Genomic DNA, 7,847 nt, shown 5'->3' with positions numbered 1-7,847 from the left:
TTCTGCTGTGCATAAGGTCACTATGGTCGGTACCGACTCGCTGACACCTAACAACAACAACAATGTGGATTATTGGGTAAAATGAACCTTAATTTCCTCATCTGTTAAGTGGGAATATGCATGCCTATCTGATAGATTTTGAATAAAATCACTTGTTAAGTTGAAAAATTAAGTAGGATGAAATTGAAAAGTACTTGCATATACTAGATGTCTCTTAAATGATTATTTCCTGCCTTTACTTCAGTATGTGTGATTGATATCTATTTAATGGTTTAGTGCTCAGCTTCTCTCAAACATTTTAGTGGTTCATATCCACCCAGATTTGAGGCACCTGGGGGAGAATGCCCTGGTTATCTACTCCTGAAAGGTCAGAGCCTTTGAAAATACTGTGATGCTCAGTTCTACTCTGAAACACATGGGGTCATCACCATGAGTCAGAAATCAACTTAACAGCAATTGGTTTATTCCTTTGAAATGAATATATAGCCTGTTGGTTACTATCTGCATTTTATTTGCCTTTTTTCCTTTCCATCTTGAGTTGTCTCAATTCAAGGGTTCAACATCTAGAGATTTACAATAAATTATTTATTTGCTTTTGTTTTGTTTACTAAGCCAAAGACAACAAATAACTTAATTAGAATACTTCTCATATCAACCAAGGTTTTCCTTCAGAAGTAATGTAACACAGCCTTAGTCAGACTATCATAAATTCTGTAAGACAGTGGGCTGTGAGGTCTCTGTGTATAGTAATTTTCTTCCCTTCCCTTGCTTTTCAGAATGTACCATTGCTCTTTTAATTAATATTTCATCAGATTGTGCTTTAAGGTCCAGGAAGATATGCATAGCATAGTAAAATGACAGCACAATCATTATTAGTTAATTAAAAAGTGGATCTTAATCTTGATGTGACACACAGTGTACAATTACTCCTATTATATGAATTTCCAAACACATGTGTCGTCTTAACTGTTCTTTATTCTTTCTTCATTTTCACTTATACTAGGTCAATTTCAGGCTTTTCTGTTATTATAGTTAACACTTCTCAAGAGAAAGTGATTTCTATTGACTAACGAGTTTATCTGATGGCCTTTGCAAGGTTATAAAGTCATTAGATTTGGTATATATGCTCTTAATGTGATATCAATACTCATAGGTTGAGAAAGAGATTTTTTCAAATTTGATTAAATGCTAGGAGGGGGATTCAAAAAGTTTGTGAAAAAAAATTCCATTATCTTTGAATTCCATTTTGCTGTGAAATTTTTGAACTCCCTCCTCATACTTTGTGCCAGACAATATGGTTGGCATTTCAGATATGGTATCTCATTAATCTTCACAGTGGCCAACTCTAACCTAAAGCTGTAAAGAGAAAGGGATTCTGAGGAAGGTGATTCCTGGCTTTCCCTCTGTGATGCAGAGGGGATTTTAAAAGGTGGTATTCATGCCAAGTTGAGAGAAGACACGCCATAATAGTCAATCTGTGATGAAAACAAGTGATATCATTTTCAGTAATTTGTTAATTCAGAAGGAGAGTCTTTTTGTAATTAGAACAACAGTACCTTATGAAAGTTGGTTCTCACCTTCACTCAGTGACATAGCTGTGTGAAGATGGATTACTCCTCACCTCAGAGCAATGGGCGTGCTTCTACAGAGTCAAAAGGGAACCAGAGACAGCTCCAGAGGTTACAGAGCTCCACAGGGCTTTCTTGGAACTAGTGCTCAGACCACCTGTATATAGGGAAGGGACGTCTTTATGTTCACCAAACGTGTGTCCTATTTTGTGAATCTTGTTTATAAGCATGATGTTTAGCAAAGCATATGAGTCTCAGAGTACAGTCGTGTTCTTGAAGGGAGTGTTTGTACTGATAGGTGTTTTCAGTTAGTGGAGATTGAAAGATAGGTAGGAAACAGTTACAACCAAGGGGACTTAAACATCTGTAGAAGAATTTCTTTATCTTTTAATTCCGTTTTCTATGTTAATTTGAAACCTTCCTTCATGGATCAAGGTTAAGGTTAAGTATAAGTGGTCTGTGTACATAGAAGAAAGATTAACCAAGTGTACCTGGACCTAGGGGAAGTAAGAAGTGGGAGTCATTAAGATGACGTCAGAGGGAAAATGAGAGCTTAGAAACACAGACCTTGTAAGGCTGCATAATTACTGAAGGATATCTGGAAATTTGGCTCTGGTTTTCCTATCTGAAAGATAATGACAAAGGTAGGACAATACAGACAAAGGGGAATGGAAGAGTCGGAGAAATTACCTAAGAGAAAGAGAAAGAAAAGGAGGGAGGGAAAGAGAAGAAATTTCCTATCTTTAACTGGGGTTTGCATATTCCCCATTGTGAACAGGAGAATAGACTTTAGTAAAAAGAATTTATATAATAAAATTCAGATTAGAGAAACTAAATAATAGATGCTTTGAAAAAACAGTTTAAAACTTTCAAAGGTTCTATTATTTGTCCATTTACTGCTATTTTCAAGATATTTCACTGCAAAGCCCTACTTGAATGTTATGCCTATGATTTATAGCTAGAGACCATAGTTACAGCCTTGTAAGGAGAAATAAGTTTTATTAAGATCTTACTAATTTCTATGCTAAGATACCCCTAGAGGTTTGACCCTAATCAGATAATCAACAGCAAGATTTTGTTTTAAATCTGATTCTTGATAGTCATGATGAAGTCTCATTGTGCTGGCACAATTTAGAGTTTGATTACCAATTTGAGAGGAGGTCGTTTGAACTGACAATTTGAGTGATAGCCCTCAAGTTTCACCTCCCTTAATAAGGTTTCAGAAGGTAAATTTTTGTTTTATTTGCCTTTGATGTGTTTTAAAAATAAAGGTAACAGGTTTTGGCAGGAAGGCATACCTTGACAAAATGAAATTATTAAATCTGAATGTGAGAGTATGCTAGCATGTGTCAAGCATAAAGATCAGATCTAATTAAGAAGTCTTTTATGATCAAAAAGCCCAATGTGTAATCAGAAAAAAAGTACCTTAATTGATACTTGACTCCTGTCAAATTCCATTTGCAGGGAAATAATGAAGACATTCCCCTAGTGTTTCTCACTGCATATGGACTCTATTATTGTATATATTTGCATTAGCTACTTTTGCGTGACATAAAATAGAAAACTTGCTTCCTTTAGAAAAGATTCAATAGTCACCACTCAAGGAGAGTCTATCCTAAGCTAAACACTCAGTCAGGTTGTTTTCATGCATTACTGCATTTAATCTTTACAAGCACCCTAAATATAGAGATTTCATTTCCCATTGTACAGATGAGAAAACCAATGTTCGGCTCTATTAAGTATCTAACTTGAGGTCACACATTCAGTAAGGAGCAGAACTGAGATTCAGACCAGCTCTCTTTCTAGCTACATAGCTCAGAATACCACACTGTCTCTCTGGGATTTGATTCTGAAGCTACCCTAAATTGCAATTGAATAAAACACTCTTCTTTTGTAGTTCTGAAAAGTTACAATAGGGAATAAGAAGTTAGAATTGGTTCCAAACACAGGTATTCCCCCGGTTATGAAATAGATGAGTTCTTAACTGTGTCTTTAAGTGGAATTTACAGGTAAGTCAGAGCAGGTGCATACAATTCTTATTTTACCTTACTGTCATGCAAGAAAAGGCTTGAAGACTTTTCAACAACTTAAAAGCTGAGTGTGCAACAAGTGAAGGTGATTGTGATGAAGAATTTGTTGCAAGTAGTTCAATCATTTCACAGGGCAAATTGACATAAATGGCAACTAGGAGTTGTCTGTCAATTCGCAAACCTGGAAGTGAAACTTTAAGTATTTCCACTATTGTTATTGTTAAGTGCCTTTGAGTCAGTTCAGACTCATAGCGACCCTGGATAGGGTTTCCAAGAAATGACTGATGAGTTTGAACAGCCAACCTGTGGTTCAAACCAAATTTGGGGTCCAGTGTTTATCCTATAGTGCCACACGAGGTTTCCATTATATGCCAGTGTAAAACCCATAGTAAGCTTTAAAATTCAGGCACCATTTTTTCCCCTCTTACTTCCTTTTGAGGAGTCCTGATGTGACGCTGTGGGTTGATGTACTAGACTGTAAGGGCTGTTTGAAAGGCAAGGTCAGTGGTTCAGGCTCACCAGTTGCTTCTGGAAACCCTATGCAGGGTCACTATGGACAGAATCGACTTGATGACACTTAACATTTCATTTTTGAGTGTTCATCATAGTAGGCGATTTCCTAACTGTATATATCAGCAAGATATAAATCAAATGTGAATGAAAAAATGAAATTCTTTACAATAATGAATCTCACTTAAAAGTGAAGCTAGTAAGAGTGTTTCACATACTTTGAACCAGTCCCTAGAGAAGAACACCATGCTTAGTAAAGCAGAGGAACAGAGAAAGAAGCAAAGACCCTCAATAAGGTAGACTGGAATAGAGACTGCTACAAAGGGCTCAAACAGAACAAGTTTCGTAAGGATGGCAGAGGGATGGAGAGTGTTTGGTTTTGATGTGCATAGGGTCTCTAGCAGTCAGAACCAACTTGGCGTCACCTAAAAACAATAGTGAAGTTCAACCAGGGTGACTTTGCTTCCACTCTCCTTTGGGGCCCTTTAACAATGTCTGGAAATATTTTTTATTGCTACAACTGGTAGAGAACAGGGATGTTGCTAAGAATCTTACAGTCCCCTCCCTAGGTAGTTTCTCACAAAAAGGATTCATCCAGCTCTAAATGTCAATAGTGCTCTGAGAAACCCTGCTTTATAGTGTTGTTCTCAACTAATGAATCACTCGGGAAGGAAACTCGGAGAGATACAAATGAAAGTCCAACCTGTCTTCTGTGCTAGGCTGTCTTTCCCACCACACACACACATACTTTGTCTCATTTGTGCTATCCAGCAACTTCAGATGTCCCAAGCTTTGCTGTTTTCTCTAGGGTTTCCTTCCATTAAAACTGACAAGTGTCTGCTATCAATCATTGTTATTTCTTGAATCATTAACTATACTACACTCTTGCTAAACTGTTAAATATCTTCATTTTAAACCATTTTCACTGATTCTAGAATCAAATCATTCAACAAATATCTATTAATTATTCACTGTTGCTGTTATGTGCTGTCAAGTTGGTTTTGACTCATAACAATTCTGTATAGGGTTTCTGAGAGTGACTGGTGGGTTTGAACTGCCAACCTTGAGATTAGCAATCCAGTGCTTATCCTACAGTGCCACACCAGGTATCATAATCTATGTTGGTGGCTTAGACTTTGGCTTACAGTGGAGACAGAGAAAATGGGTTGTAATCAGTAGTTATTTTGGAAGTATAACCTACAGGCTTATTGATAGGTGGATGTGAGGAGGATGAAAACATCAAAGATGATACTTGGATTTTTGACTTGGAGGGTGATGGTTTACACTGAGATAAATTACACTGACAGGTAAACAATTTAGAAGAACATACCATGTACTCTGGAGGTGTGTTATGTTTGATTTGACATCCAAATGAAGATGTCAAGGAGACAGGATGTATGATTTTAGAAATTAATGAGATTAGAAATGATACAAATTTTGGAATCCTCATCATTCAGATGATATTTAAAACCTTGGCACTGAGTGAGGTCACATACTTATAGAGAAAAAAAGGGATCCATAACATAGTGGTTATAAATCAGACTGCGAACCTTAAGGTCAGCAGTTCAAAACTACCAGCTGTTCCACGGGAGAAAGATAAGACTTTCTGCTCCCATAAAGATTTATAGCCTTGGAAACCCTGTACAGGGTCGCTATGAGTCAGAATCGACTCCACAGCACGTAATCACCACCACCACTATGAAGAAACTTGGGGTAACCTGATATCCAGGAGTAGACATGATAAAAAGAATTGCAGGCATCCTCAATAATCAGTTAACCAGTTGCCTTTGAATCAATTACAACTCATGGTGAATTCATGTGTGTCAGAGTAGCACTGTGTTCTATGGGTTTTCAATGACTGAAATTTTCAGAAGTAGTTCACCAGGTCTCTTCTTCCAAAACTCCTATGGGTGAACTCAAACTTTCAACCTTTCAGTTAGCAATGGAGTGCTTAACCATTTGTGTCGCCCAAAGACTACATCATTAAGTAGACAGGAAGTACTATGTGGAGCAGAGCCAATCTGAAATATCGCGTTAAAGTTCTCTAAAAACAAAGTGTGTGTGTGTGTGTGTGTGTGTGTGTGTGTGTGTGTGTGTGTGTGTAGAGAGAAAGAGAGAACAAGAGCAAAAGAAAGAGGTCTAAAACCACATGATGTTGTGGTTAGGTGCCATTGAGTCGATGCCGACTCATAGTGACCTTATGTGCAGCAGAACAAAACACTGCCTGATCCTGGGCCAACCTCACTATTTTTGCCAAGCTTGAGCCCAATGATGCTGCCACTAGGCCAATCCATCTCACTGGCAGTCTTCCTGTTTTTCTCTGACCCTCCACCTTACCAAACATGATATTCTTCCCGAGCGATTAGTCCCTCCTGACAATATGTCTGAAGTATGAGAGACAAAGTTTGGCCAACCTGGCCTCCAAGGAGCACTCTGGCTGCACTTCTTCCAAAACAGATCTGTTGTTTCTATGGAAAACCCATGGCACTTTGAATATTCTCCTCCAACACCATAACTCAAAAGCATCAATCGTTCGGTAGTCTTCCCTATTTACTGTCCAACTTTTACATGGCTTAAAAATACCATGGCTTGGGTCAGGCACACCTTAGTCTTCCAGCTGACATCTTTGCTGTTCAATACTTTAAAAAGGTCTTGTGCAGCAAATTTGCCTAATGCAATATGTCATTTGATATCTTGATTGCTGCTTCCATGAGTGTTGATGGTTGATCCAATAAGAATGCTGTTTATTGGCCCAGTGGTAAGGATTTTTGTTTTCTTTACATTGAGATTCAATCCATATAGAAGCCTGTACTCTTTGATCTTCATCAGTAAATAGTTTAAGTCCTCTCACTTTCAGCAACCAAGGTTGTATCATTTGCATATCGCAGGTTGTTAATGAGTCTTCCTCCAATCCTGATGCCACGTTTTTCTTCATATAACCGAGCTTCTCAGATTATTTGCTCAGCATACAAGTTGAATAAGTATGGTGAAAGAATACAACCCTGTTGTACACCTTTCACATAGTGATATAATAAATGTATGGTAAAATGGTTAGTTATTTTAGAAATTTTACAAGAGGTACAAAGTAAAAGGCAATGTCTTTGGAAAGGTTGGCTTGTGCCGGCTAAGTCCTTCGTGGGTTCCTTTGGTACAGACAGTAGGATAAGTGCTCTTTATCATTGGTTTTTCTCTTTGAATATACCCTCCTAAAACCCTGGTGTTTTCTACATACAAAATTTATTAATGTTACTAAGTAAGTGATGCTTATATTTTAAGTGTTATACTTTCCAATTATCTTTGTTAAATTTCATCTTCCTGGGCTGTTGAGATTTTTCAACACCTGATTCTGCTATAAAATATATTAGTGTTCTTTCTAGCTCTTAGTCTCCTTTAATAAATATGTCTTCACTCGTCTAAATAAAATGTTAGTAAAGGAGAACCAAGAACTTAAGAACTTCACCATTTCTCCAGGGACCGTCTTTCTGTTCGACATGACAATTCTCTTTGGGTAGGATCTATTATGCATCAAACTGTGAATGCTTCAAGCCAGTATTTTCACCTTGACTTCCATTTCTTACAAAATGTCTAGATGAAATATGCTAACACTCCAATATGTCACTAGCAGAATAGTTTAGGGATTTTTCCAAAAATCAAATGAAGTCTGTATGATGCTGCAGGGTAATGCACTGGACCTCACAGTTGGTTTGAACTACAGTGCCAGTGGTTCAAACTCACCAGA

General features: G+C 37.5%; 1 protein-coding gene across 1 annotated transcript in view; it reads left to right on the top strand.

The window, feature by feature from the left end:
- The window catches only part of LINGO2 (leucine rich repeat and Ig domain containing 2), a 480,034-nt gene that overhangs the window by 272,674 nt on the left and 199,513 nt on the right, over positions 1-7,847 (top strand). The gene's annotated exons all lie outside the window — the stretch shown is intronic.

This window comes from Chrysochloris asiatica, unplaced genomic scaffold (assembly GCF_000296735.1).
Source record: "Chrysochloris asiatica unplaced genomic scaffold, ChrAsi1.0 scaffold00053, whole genome shotgun sequence".
Classification (NCBI taxonomy): Eukaryota; Metazoa; Chordata; class Mammalia; order Afrosoricida; family Chrysochloridae; genus Chrysochloris; species Chrysochloris asiatica.
Note: the sequence above shows the minus strand (reverse complement) of the source record. Positions and strands in the feature narration are given on the sequence as shown.